At 40.1% G+C, this 13,567-nt stretch overlaps 1 long non-coding RNA gene across 1 annotated transcript in view; it reads right to left on the bottom strand.

Moving 5' to 3' along the window:
• LOC145522681 (uncharacterized) overlaps positions 1 to 13,567 on the bottom strand; it is a 275,846-nt gene that overhangs the window by 25,371 nt on the left and 236,908 nt on the right. The window contains exons 11-12 of the long non-coding RNA XR_014066094.1: positions 12,869 to 12,925; positions 12,064 to 12,383 (exon numbers count right to left, since the gene is read on the bottom strand). This is a non-coding gene — a long non-coding RNA (uncharacterized LOC145522681). The remainder of the gene's footprint in view (positions 1 to 12,063; positions 12,384 to 12,868; positions 12,926 to 13,567) is intronic.

The following is a 13,567-nucleotide window of genomic DNA, read 5'->3' as shown; positions in this document are numbered from 1 at the left end:
TAAACAGGGAAAGAGATGAGGTAAATACATTACAGAACTACAGTAAACAGCATCTGCTTCATCAGCAAAAGAGTAAATAGGTAGTTTTATTATTCCTCTAAATGGTGATAAAACATGAAGAAATGCCATTCAAAAGGTTTTGGGTTGTTTTTTTTTTTCCAAATGCAATGCATATCTGTGTGTATAAGCCTACAGCATTCCTTTCATTAAAACCACAATATTAACACTGTCAAGTGATGACTACAGTTGTGCACAAAGCTGCAGTGATGCTGCACTCACAGAGTCCTCAATAAACCTGAGCAGGGGAAAGTATATATGAGAAGAAAACAAAAAATTATAAGAATTGTAGATTAGGTTCAAGGCTATTCTCTGTAGGAAGGAAGCTATTGGTTATCGGGATTGCACCACATTAAAAAAAAATTCCCATGTCATGAAAGTCTTTAAATAATAATGGAAGATGATTTTTGAGTACTGCCTGTTTCAAGCACTGTGCTTAGCACTTCACTTGCTTTCTCATTTGAGACTTAGAATTTTTCTGTGCTGTGCTGTGCTTAGTCGCTTAGTCGTGTCTGACTCTTTGCGACCCCATGGACTGTAACCCGCCAGGCTCCTTTGTCCATGGGGATTCTCCAGGCAAGAATACTGGAGTGGGTTGCCATGGCCTCCTCCAGGGGATCCTCCCAACCGAGGGATCGAACCCAGGTCTCCTGCACTGCGGGCAGATTCTTTACTGTCTGAGCCACCAGGGAAGCCCAAGAATACTGGAATGAGTAGCCTATCCCTTCTCCAGGGGATCTTCCCAACCCAGGAATCGAACCAGCGTCTCCTGCATTGCGGGGTGGATTCTTTACCAGCTGAGCTACCAGGGAAGTCCATACTTTTGCTATAGATGAAACTATTATCATTCCCATCTTATAGATATGTTTTAGAAATGTACATGTAAATACCAACACTCAGATCGTGTGAATTTGAAGTCACCTTAGACAGATCTACATGACTCGGGAGTGGTTTTAGGATTCAGGGTAATTTTTTTTTTCTTAAAGTTACTATTGACGGGTTCTATCCACTTGATGTTTCTATGCATGTGCACATGTGTAAAACACATTTTAGGTTCTGTCACCAGTTTTCCTCCCTTTTCTATTACCTTCATATTTATAATGGACAAATTTCACTTTGAAGTCTCTTGCCTTGGAATCTCTTTCCAGTAAAATTTCATGGTAGTTCACATTTGCCAGAAAGTCACCTTTAGAACTTTCAAAGGGATATTAACTTTTTAAAACACAAACATACAAAAAGTCTTACACTCTTCATGAGAGAAAGGTTATGTCTCCCAGTGCCATCTTCCCAGTTACTGCATACACCCTGAAGGCTAATGTCATTTTAGTCAGAACCCCACCCCATTCCTTTTCTGTCTTTCTTGTGGCTTGGGGCCTTTACAGCTCTCACATCACTTTGCCTGGCTTTGAGATCAGGCTCTCTGACACTATACCTCTGTGTTGCTTGGAGAGGAAACTTAAAATATACAATCTCCAGACGGGAATGATTTAGCAAAATTAAAAACAGACAAGGGGCAGAAAAGGCGGGAGGTGTCAAATGTTCCTTCTACCCCACTATCAGTTTGATGTGGTGATCTTGTTCCTACCTAGTCCCCCTCATGCCATCCACTACCCAAAGTTAAAATGCCTGAAATGTTAACAGAATACACATGGATAGCGATATGGATATGCTTCCTCTGTCTCGTAACCCAACACATGGAGTTTTAATTGGGGCTTATTTCAACTTAATTTTGCTTCACCCTTAGGATGAAACAGACTTGTTTCAATAGCCCTCAAGAGGTATTGTAAAATGTATAAGTACTTCAAGAATCTGCTTAGCCACCTCAAAAGAATACTAGTGGATACTGAGCACTTGCTTTTGGAGTGAGCTTCCTTCCTCTTTTCAAACACAGACATGGTCACATTGACGCATCGATATCAAAGTTGTTGAATGTATAACACACACTCTTATTTATTATTAAAATTCTTGGATAAGCAAAAATTTTGCTTTGGTTAGAAACAAATCCAATAGAAAACAGGCAAAAGAGATATGGATTGAGAAGCAATATCATGTAATGTAGCCTTTCCTCAGTTCCTGCCAGAGGTGAGATAAGGTAAAAGGCAGCTCAACAGTGCTGGGAGGTTTTATTACAAATGCAGAATTCCCCAGTTATCCCAGATCTTGGAATCAACCTGGTTCCACATCACCCATTCGGTCATCATTAGGCCCGAGGGAAAGACTCACATGGTGATGGGATGGCTATCACTGAATGCAGAGATACCTTGCTCACTGTTTTCAGATCTTATGCTCATTTTAAAATCCACACCAGACAAAAGGCTGCTCCAGGTTTTAGGCTGTATCTAATCTCTAGCATGACTCTTGAATAGTGTTCAGAAGTGTTAAAGTGTTAAAGCTGTGTTAGATTGTGACCAACTTTCCAAGTGGTTTCAGGCACAGTTTCTGAGTTTTAGCGGAGATGAAAGCCTTCGTACCTTGTTCTAGTTTCTTGTTAGTGCCTTGCATGACTCTCTGCAAGATATGACCCATGGAATTCTGCAGCACAAAAACGATAAGATGTTTGCTATCTTTCATTTTCTGCAAATAGTCTGTATTTACAATACTACTCCAGTGGTTTCTGACTACTGCTTAGGGCAATTTTGCTTAGCCTAGCGGAATGTCCTGGAAACTACTGGCAATGATTTAGCCTCCAAAATTGGAACGCATTAGTAGAGACAGAGAGCCTATGAACAAATAGTGGGCATGTGCCAGAGTAAATATGTGTGGTTCATGAGCTATGGTTAGAAATGTCTCTCTTTCAGTATGCAGGGCAAAGCTTTTGCCAGCATTTGCCATAAAGTCATCACACAAAGCAGTTTTTCCTCTTGGTAAGACAGACTCAATGACAGAGGGCTTCTAGTTTCACAATCTACTGTTGGGGCTGCAGTCATAGGCCATGCAATGGAGACCTGAACGGAAGGGTCCTTTTCCCAGCTAAACTTTCTCATTCTGCCTACTGCCAAGCTTCTGCGAGAAAGAATGAAAGCCAGAAGGGAGTGAGGAGGAGGTTGGAAGGGTTGGAAGAGGAAAGACTCTTTGTAACGCTCAAAGCTCCTCCTAGGATCTCATAACAAACCACAGAGTCAGTTTGCTTCCTCTCTTTTCCAAACCCAAACTTGGCCCTAACTGTATGACTCCTTCGAAGCACTTGGTGAGGCTATCATTCCTGGGTGAAGCATTGAAACACCTTCCTCTGCAGAGTTCTGTCAGAAAGGCTCAGAGGCTGAAGGAGACAGACAGATATGGTTTCCACGTTAGGCATTTCCTTTAGAACTTAACTCCTTGACCACACATTACAGGAGGATTTAGTACATTTGGACTGGAATAGTATGATTTCTGGTACAGTGTGCATGCATGCCCTCTGAGCTTGGAGTCTGGTTTCATGCAGTTTTTTTTCTTTTTTCCTGTATAGACTGCGCAGTCTAAGCAACAACTGAAATCCAAGAAGAAACCTGTTTTTTTTTTTAAACCAAAGAAGCCATTAATCAATACTCTATAAGACATTTATTATGGGAATATTGATGTAGGGGCATGTTTAGTTCACCTTTTAAAAAGGAACATAATGAGATATGTCATTTTACAAAGCCTTGTCATCATACCATAAAAGAGTAAAATATAGATAAATATTTTAGAATCACCTCAGACAAGACAACTTTAGAAATGAAGAAATAAATGTGAAATATCATTTCTGCATAATTTATTAAATTTCCTGATTTATTCCTAGAACTATGAATCCCACAGTTAATTTCAACCAATATTCATTGGATAACCACTATGTGCCAGGCATTATACTAGGTACCAAGAACATAGAGATGAAGGTCTCAAAGACTTATATGCTGAACAAACCTATATAACCACCAGCACATGTCATATCAAATATATATTTGATTAAAGAAAGTTATGCTTTGTTTTTCTTTCATCTGAAGATCTCCAAACCCTTTCCTCAAAGTCTCATAACCAAGACTTAACTAGATTCCATATCTAGACTTAACTAGATTGGAGACTTAACTAGATTCCATATCATTGAATAAGACCAGTCCTCAGTCCCAAGAATCAATAGGCTTTTGCCATAAGTGAAGTTGGTGGTAGAATAAACAACAAGTAGTGGGATTATATGGGCTCTGCAGTGGATGCATCTGGGGTACCTTAAATCCCTGCATCTCAATTTCTCCTTCTGCAAAGTGGGATAAGAATAGCTATCTCAAGGTTTCATGAGGATTAAATAAGTACATGAAATAGGTGGAAGATAGTAGTCATTCAATGAACTAAAGTGAGTTGGCCTGAGTACTAAATGAGTGGTGCACCAAGTGGAACTGCCAGGAGCTAACCGGGATTTACCTAAATAAAGCTGGACATTGTAGCCTTGCTTTGTTTTTCAGACTCCCAACTTATTTCCCCTAAATTTCACTCTAACAAAAGGCCAGCACATTTCCCTTTCAGTGTCCCAGTTCCCTTAATGCTTAGATTTGTGTTCTTTTATGCTGGCTCCTGAAGATGCCATAGTAATTTTGTTGGCCAAACTTTTGCAAGGAGCACTGCAGTCATATGGCTTCTTCACCTGTTTTTCCCCTGCCAGTCACAAAAGAACAGGATGACATGTACTCAGAATGTGCAGACAAAAAAATAACAACCAATTACTGTTAGGACAAAAAGATTTCATGGGGTATATGTCATTTCTATCCAAGGTTCTGAAAAATGCTTCTACATTGTCATGGCTGTATTCCCTACTATGGCACCACCCTCCCCAGCTAGGGATGAAAGCCTAGTTGAAGAATGGAGAGATGCATTCCACACAATGGACATTCAACTCTCTTCAACATAGTGTAACTTTTGATCATTCTCAACTTAGTGATATATATATATATATTTTTTTTTTTTCTTCTTACCAGTAGAAACACTTTTTCCTTGTCCCACCAACTGTTTTCTGAGAATTTCATTTTGTATTCAAATCAGTTCAGTTCAGTCGCTCAGTTGTGTCTGACTCTTTGTGACCGCATGGACTGCAGCATGCCAGGCTTCCCTGTCCATCACCAACTCCCAGAGCTTGCTCAAATTCATGTCCATCAAGTCGGTGATGCCATCCAACCATCATCCTCTGTTGTCCACTTCTCCTCCTGCCTTCAAGCTTTCCCAGCATCAGGGTCTTTTCCAATGAGTCAGTTCTTTGCATCAGGTGGTCAAAGTGTTGGTGTTTCAGCTTCAGCATCAGTCCTTCCAATGAACATTCAAGGCTGATTTCCTTTAGGATGGACTGGTTGGATCTCCTTGCTGTCCAAGTGGCTCTCAAGAGTCTTCTCCAACACCACAGTTCAAAAGCATCAATTCTTCAGTGCTCAGCTTTCTTTATAGTCCAACTTTCACATTCATCCATGACTACTGGAAAAACCATAGCTTTGACTAGATGGACCTTTGTCAACAAAGTTATGTCTCTGCTTCTTAATATACTGTCTAGGTTGGTCATAACTTTTCTACCAAGGAGCAAGTGTCTTTTAATTTCATGGCTGAAGTCACCATCTGCAGTGATTTTTGAGCCCCTCAAAATAAAGTCAGCCACTGTTTCCATTGTTTCCCTCTCTATTTGCCATGAAGTGATGGGACCGGATGCCATCATCTTAGTTTTCTGAATGTTAAGCTTTAAGCCAACTTTTTCGCTCTCTCTTTCACTTTCATCAAGGGACTCTTTAGTTCTTCTTCACTTTCTGCCATAAGGGTGGTGTCATCTGCATATCTGAGGTTATTGATATTTCTCCCGGAAGTCTTGATTCCAGCTTGTGCTTCATCCAGCCTGGCATTTCACATGATATAAATAAGTGGGGTGACAATATACAACCTTGACATACTCCTTATAGTAACAAAGAATTATAGTGTCTGATAAATGATGGCAGAGTGAAAACCTAGCCATCATCATTTCGTTAATCTCAGCCATATTGTATGAGCACATTAAAAATTGATTTGATGAGTTTTTAATTTCCTTTAAAATCCCCCAAGGTATAGGGGAGAAAAGAAAATGGTATGGAACCTGGTGACAGCAAAGCACCAGATTAAATTATTAGAACAGGTTTAAATAACAGGATTTGGTTGGTCAAACTGGAATGAGCAAATAAAACTGCTTTGGTAAAGGAAAATTCTCTCTTTCTCTCTCTCGTACACACACATACACACACACACACACACACACACACACACACACACACACACAGGTCTACATACTATGTTTCTTTACCTGTATTTGTTTCCCCTATCTAGCTTATCCTTGCCTGACCCTGCAAACTTCCAGTATTTAGATTATTTTTACTTTCTATTTATTTTGGTAAAGAAACTCTTAGGCTATTTCAGAGGCATAAGAGAAACACAATTGAGAAATGGTGTAAATCAAATGGATCCACCTTTGTGATTTGCGATGTGGTCAGGGTATCTGGACACTGTCAGGGCATTGTAACCTACATCCCAAAGTGACTTTGTTGCATGAAAGGAGTTTAGTTTTTTTTTTTCCTCTTTGTAATTTTGTGAAATTTCCACATTAAAAAGCAATCACATCTTTCAAGCTAGAAATGATTATGTTTGGCACTACGGCCTCTGGTGTAATGGATTGAGCTTGTTTTCACTAAAGCAAAATCAGCTTTCAAAATTAATTATCTGTAACAACATTCTATTCCCCAAATCGTATAATCCTATTAACAGCATTTCATTTTTTTTCCTTTTTTTCTCCATTGTCACCAGACTGACAAGATTGGCCAAGTATCAACATGGAGAAACAGAAAGCTTTGAAGGATCTGGCCAATGCGAGAAGAATGACCCAGCTTCTGCCTTGCTAAATCTTAATGGGCCCTTAAATATAATCATCTGTGTTTCACCTCCAACTAATGCGCTTCACGGGTAACACGGTTATCCAGTCACTCAGCAATTCAAGCCATTCAACAAATAGTCCAGGTGGGACAACCAAAGGACAGTGAGTTGCCACAGTTATCCCAGTGAATAAGACCTTTACCAGAATTACATAAAAGTGCCAATGTGCTGAATGAAAATGTATCCCAAGTGGTTGCTGGGAGAATCATTGCCAGAAGTGTAAATTATGTGGCAATGTCTAAAAGAGCACGTTATAATTTCAGATTTCTCAGGAAAGTGTATTTTTCTTTGAGGCTAAACAGGAGAAAAAAAATATCTTATAATACCCAACTAGATTTGTTTTCTTCTGCCAGCAGGAAGAAAGAGCTCCTAGAAAATGTTTAGGGAGTTCCCAGCCAAAACATACTGTTCAGCTTGGTCTTGGCTTCTTCCAAACAGTGTGAGACACTATTTGCATTTAGGTTTATCAGTCAGGAAACTGACAGTCTGTGAGTGCAATGTTCTTATTAAAATAGCCCATCTGAAGCAGCTGGAATCTGTGGTCTATTTAGAATTTTCCATAGTAAATGACAGGTCAAAAATATTAACCTAACCCAGGTCCTGTCCTGGACAGACTGCTTCATCTGGGGCTGAAATTCACGGACTGTACATCTCATGTTCCTGGAGAATCCTCCTTCTAGCCAGTCCTTGGGGAAAGCCTTTTTTTTATTTTTTAAAGCCACTCTCTCATAGCACGATATTTACATTGTAGGTTTACAAGTAACTCAGTTCTTCAGTCAGTGCAAACTCGATGTTGGTCTGATCTTTTCCTTTGGAAGGCTTTCCTTGGGACAGGAGCTCATGTGAGACTCCTTGGTTTTCAGTTTCTCTTACTCTTGGAGAATTGTTAACTCTGACTCTAGAACCCAGTCCTGGGTATGGATTCTGTCTGTGTGCTTATTAGCGTAATAAACTTGGCCAAGATATTTAGCTTTATTAAGTCTCAGTTTCTCCATCAATTGAACATTTATAATAACATTACCTGGCTTAAAAGATTGTTGTGAGGATCAAACAATAACAATAAATTAGCAGTTATCCCTCTACCCCTTAGAAGAATTGTGAGATCATTCAACATGAAATCAATTCCTCTATGAGTGAACAACAGCAAATAGTAGAAATAAATGATTTTGTAATTTCAAATCTGAAAGTACTTCATTCAAGCTTTTATTATAATAAAGGGTAATTAGATGAAATAGAGGCTTCTAGGTGTTCACCATTTGCTTCCCATGAATCCCCTAGAGATATTGAGGTTTCCTTACATTACAGATTAAATAGTATTTAAGAGTTGATTGATTTCCTAGATCACAAGAAAAGCAGCAGTTTTCTATGAAAAGTTACTTTTGGGTTTGAACTAGTTTTAGATAAACTGGCAAGGATCATAAAGCTTGAATGAATGATAATTGGCTTTTGTAAGGCTTCCTGCTGTTTAAAATTTTATGGTTATTATTTCAAACCAGTGAAAACAGAAGTTACATTAAAGAAATAAGGATATTTTTCTTTTATCAAAAAGTTTAGTTATGCTGAAATGGATGAATATTTTTCCCTCCTCTGTGTATAAGGCATCTAGTCCTAGGGCAATAGGCCATATAGCTTACAGAGATTTCAATTTAAAAAGTTAAGTACTGTCTTTCTATGAGAGAAATTTATGTATATAATTTTATCAGAATTTTGAATAATTATCATTATAGGGAACTGGAATGCAACAGTAGGAAGTCAAGAAACACCTGGGGTAACAGGAAAGTTTGGCCTTGGAGTACAGAATGAAGCAGGGCAAAGGCTAATAGAGTTTTGCCACGAGAACGCACTGGTAATAGCAAACACCCTATTCCAACAACTCAGGAGAAGACTCTACACGTGGACATCACCAGATGGTCAACACCGAAATCAGATTGATTATATTCTTTGCAGCCAAAGATGGAGAAGTTCTATACAGTCAGCAAAAACAAGACCGGGAGCAGACTGTGGCTCGGATCATGAACTGCTTATTGCCAAATTCAGACTTAAATTGAAGAAAGTAGGGAAAACCACTAGACCATTCAGGTATGACCTAGATCAAATCCCTTATGAGTATACAGTGGAAGTGACAAATAGATTTAAGGAACTAGACCTGATAGACAGAGTGCCTGATGAACTATGGACAGAGGTTCGTGACATTGTACAGGAGACAGGAATCAAGAAAATCCCCATGGAAAAGAAATGCAAAAAAGCAAAATGGCTGTCTGAGGAGGCCTTACAGATAGCTGGGAAGAGAAGAGAAGTGAAAAGCAAAGGAGAAAAAGAAAAATATTCCCATCTGAATGCAGGGTTCCAAAGAATAGCAAGGAGAGATAAGAAAGCCTTCCTCAGCGATCAGTGCAAAGAAATAGAGGAAGACAACAAAATGGGAAAGACTAGAGATCTCTTCAAGAAAATTAGAGATACCAAAGGAACATTTCATGCAAAGATAGGCTCGACAAAGGACAGAAATGGTATGGACCTAACAGAAGCAGAAGATATTAAGAAGAGGTGGCAAGAATACACAGAAGAACTGCACAAAAAAGATCTTCACGACCCAGATAATCATGATGGTGTGATCACTCACCTAGAGCCAGACATCCTGGAATGTGAAGTCAAGTGGGCCTTAGAAAGCATCACTACGAACAAAGCTAGTGGAGGTGATGGAATTCCAGTTGAGCTATTTCAAATCCTAAAAGGTGATGCTGTGAAAGTGCTGCACTCGATATGCCAGCAAATTTGGAAAACTCAGCAGTGGCCACAGGACTGGAAGAGGTCAGTCTTTGTTCCAGTCCCAAAGAAAGGCAATGCCAAAGAATGCTCAAACTACCTCACAATTGCACTCATCTCACATGCTAGTAAAGTAATGCTCAAAATTCTCCAAGCCAGGCTTCAGCAATACGTGAACCGTGAACTTCTAGATGTTCAAGCTGGTTTTAGAAAAGGCAGAGGAACCAGAGATCAAATTGCCAACATCTGCTGGATCATCGAAAAAGCAAGAGAGTTCCAGAAAAACATCTATTTCTGCTTTATTGACTATGCCAAAGCCTTTGACTGTGTGGATCACAATAAACTGTGGAAAATTCTGAAAGAGATGGGAATACCAGACCATCTGACCTGTCTCTTGAGAAACCTGTATGCAGGTCAGGAAGCAACAGTTAGAACTGGACATGGAACAACAGACTGGTTCCAAATAGGAAAAGGAGTACGTCAAGGCTGTATATTGTCACCCTGCTTATTTAACTTCTATGCAGAGTACATCATGAGAAACGCTGGTCTGGAAGAAACACAAGCTGGAATCAAGATTGCCAGGAGAAATATCAATAACCTCAGATATGCGGATGATACCACCCTTATGGCAGAAAGTGAAGAACTAAAGAGCCTCTTGATGAAGGTGAAAGAGGAGAGTGAAAAAGTTGGCTTAAAGCTCAACGTTCAGAAAACTAATATCATGGCATCTGGCCCCATCACTTCATGGGAAATAGATGGGGAAACAGTGGAAACAGTGTCAGACTTTACTTTTTTGGGCTCCAGAATCACTGCTGATGGTGACTGCAGCCATGAAATTAAAAGACGCTTACTCCTTGGAAGGAAGGTTATGGCCAACCTAGGTAGCATATTTAAAAGCAGAGACATTACTTTGCCAACAAAAGTACGTCTAGTCAAGGCTATGGTTTTTCCAGTGGTCATGTATGGTTGTGAGAGTTGGATGGTGAGGAAAGCTGAGCGCCTCAGAATTGATGCTTTTGAACTGTGGTGTTGGAGAAGACTCTTGAGATTCCCTTGGACTGCAAGGAGATCCAATCAATCCATCCTAAAAGAGATCAATCCTGGGTGTTCATTGGAAGGTCTGATGTTGAAGCTGAAACTCCAATACTTTGGCCACCTCATGCGAAGGGTTGACTCATTGGAAAAGATCCTAATGCTGGGTAGGATTGGGGGTGGAAGGAGAAGGGGACGACAGAGGATGAGATGGTTGGATGGCATAACCGACTCGATGGACATGGGTCTGGGTGGACTCCGGGAGTTGGTGATGGACAGGGAGGCCTGGCGTGCTGCAATTCATGGGGTCGCAGAGAGTCGGACACGACTGAGTGACTGAACTGAACTGAACTTATACTTAAAGGAATGGTCATTCTGTGGTCATTTGTGAAATTTATTCTTAATTTCATTCTTTCTCAATGACTGAAATATTTGCTTTTATTTATGCTGTCTAGATCTAAAACATTCTATATTTAGTTGGAGATACTAGAAAACAAATGTTCATCTAGATTTAAAAATGGTTATTTATACATAAACCAGCTCAGATTTTGACAAATAATTTCTTATGACAAATGGGGTATATTAATGGCATATTTCTTCCTACCCTGATTGGGTAAGAATGAAGTTTAATTCAAACTAGTTGTTGAAATATCTGAAAATATCAGATTAGCTATTTATTTTTATTTAATAATATTGTTTATTGTAAACATAATTACTAATGCTTACTGGCACAATTTTACATATCATAAAATCCTCACATTGTAAATATACAATAATATTTTAAAAGCAGGGGTATAGATTTACATAACCATCATTACAATCCCATTTTCAGATGGATTGACCAATTGATTCTGAGTTTTCGTTTGTTTAGACAGAGTGTCAATGATGAACAACCCAAATTGAAGGGCCCACATACAAGTTCACCATTCTTGGGTTGTATTACTAACCTTAGTTGCACAGTGATGAAATTATTTGTATACAGGCCTGTGAGCTTTCCAGAGGTGAGAATATGGCATGAGGAAATACTTTAACACATTTCCTTAAAATGTCAAACTCTGGGGATGGATCTCGTTCTGTAGACAGTAGATCCGGGACCAATGGCAGCCTCAATGTTTGAGGCACAAAGGTCCCGCATCAGACTTGCTCTCCTGACCCCTCAGGTTCTCTATCTTTTGGTTACCTTTCTTCAGTGTGATTACACCCAGTACTGGAAATGTTTTTGGTGAATGTAAAGTAGGTAAAGCCTTCCCATCACTCTGGGATACTGACTTAGCATTTCTGAACTGTGGTTAAAGGGACGTTTTTACAACAAGCAAAAATGGCACTGACCTGAGCAGGTGGACACGGGTCATTTCAGAATCACTGGGCAGTGAGTGATCTGTCAGTACACCTGCTTCTCTGCAGTTGCTTCTCTCAAGGACTTGTCCTGGAGATCCACTGTCATCTCGGCCAGTATCTTCACAGAACAAGGGACAGTTTGTAAATATTGTACAGAATTCATAGTTGTACATTGCTGCTCCCTGACGATAATCAGTTTGCTCCCAAGCAACCGGATGTTGACTGTGGCACTGCAGTCACTGAAGCTGGCCTCCTTCACTCTGATGACAGCAGCAAGCAATGGGACAGACCATCTGACCCTCTCCTCCAGGCTGCCAAAACAGTTGGTTATAAAGTAAAAATGCAGTCGATCAATTCCCTGCTTTGACACATGATGGGTCCCCCCTCCTTCCCAGCCCACAAGGCCAAACTCATCTGAATGACTTTTCTTACAGAATTGACAGCCATTTTGGTGACTTGTAGAGGGAGCCTCCCCCTGGAGAAGGGAATGGTAACCAACTGCAGTGTTCTTGTCTGATGAATTCCATGGAGAGAGGAACCTGCTGGGCTACAGTCCATGGGGTCCCAAAGAGTCAGACACGAATGAGCGACTAACACACACACACACACACACAGAAGGGAGCCTCAGTGAAAAATACTGGGCAGCACTCCCGGCCTCATGGAACTCGATGATTTAAACCTTATGCTGCAGTAGTCCTGGGGGAAGCACAACTGCAGGCAGGCCAGGTATTCTCATAACACAATGCCTGACAGGTTTCTCTAAACAAAGTAAAAAAGGCTGTCATCAAAGACTCACCTCTTTGGGTCTCCTTTCAGAGAGGTGTGTTGGAAAAGGAGATGTGTTCGTAGTCCGCTGAAAAGAGGTACAAACACACCGTTAAACATTAAATCCTTTGGTTCCCTTTCAGAACACTAAATCCTGACTCCTATAGACAAAAGACAGAACCTATGAGTTTACAAAGTTAATTTAGCTCCAAGTGAGAATAAGCGAGGACATTACCCCATTAACCTTGGACAGACAACTGGGCTTATATCAAGGTCTGGAATCTTGCCCTTAAAATCCACAGTTGCTGTGTGTTACATGATCTCTTGCCTGCTAACAATTACTCCCATGTGGTAGAATGACTTTTCCCCCCTGCTCATAATAATATGCCAATTTCCCTGGGGCACAGGTGTCATCCAAAGAAGGCCTTATCTTCTACAGGAATTTTGTTTTTCAGAAGTTGGCCAGGCCAGATGGCTACCACTTACTTTAGTGCTTCTAAATTCTCACTAACACTTTCTGGCCCAGTGTGAATATGAAAAAGAAACACAGGAGGGGACATTGGGATTTTAATACTTTGGTAGAGTGGTAGATCAAAGGCCAGAAGTCATGTAAATAAGACTTTTCCCTTCTAAGAACTGACATGAATTTTAGCTAATTCAAGATGGCAGCATCTTCACTGGAGCATCATAAATTTCCAGATCATAAGAAAGGGCCATATGATGGCTGGCC

Source organism: Giraffa tippelskirchi, chromosome 10 (assembly GCF_054371585.1).
Source record: "Giraffa tippelskirchi isolate mGirTip1 chromosome 10, T2T-mGirTip1v1.2.pri, whole genome shotgun sequence".
Classification (NCBI taxonomy): domain Eukaryota; kingdom Metazoa; phylum Chordata; class Mammalia; order Artiodactyla; family Giraffidae; genus Giraffa; species Giraffa tippelskirchi.
Note: the sequence above shows the minus strand (reverse complement) of the source record. Positions and strands in the feature narration are given on the sequence as shown.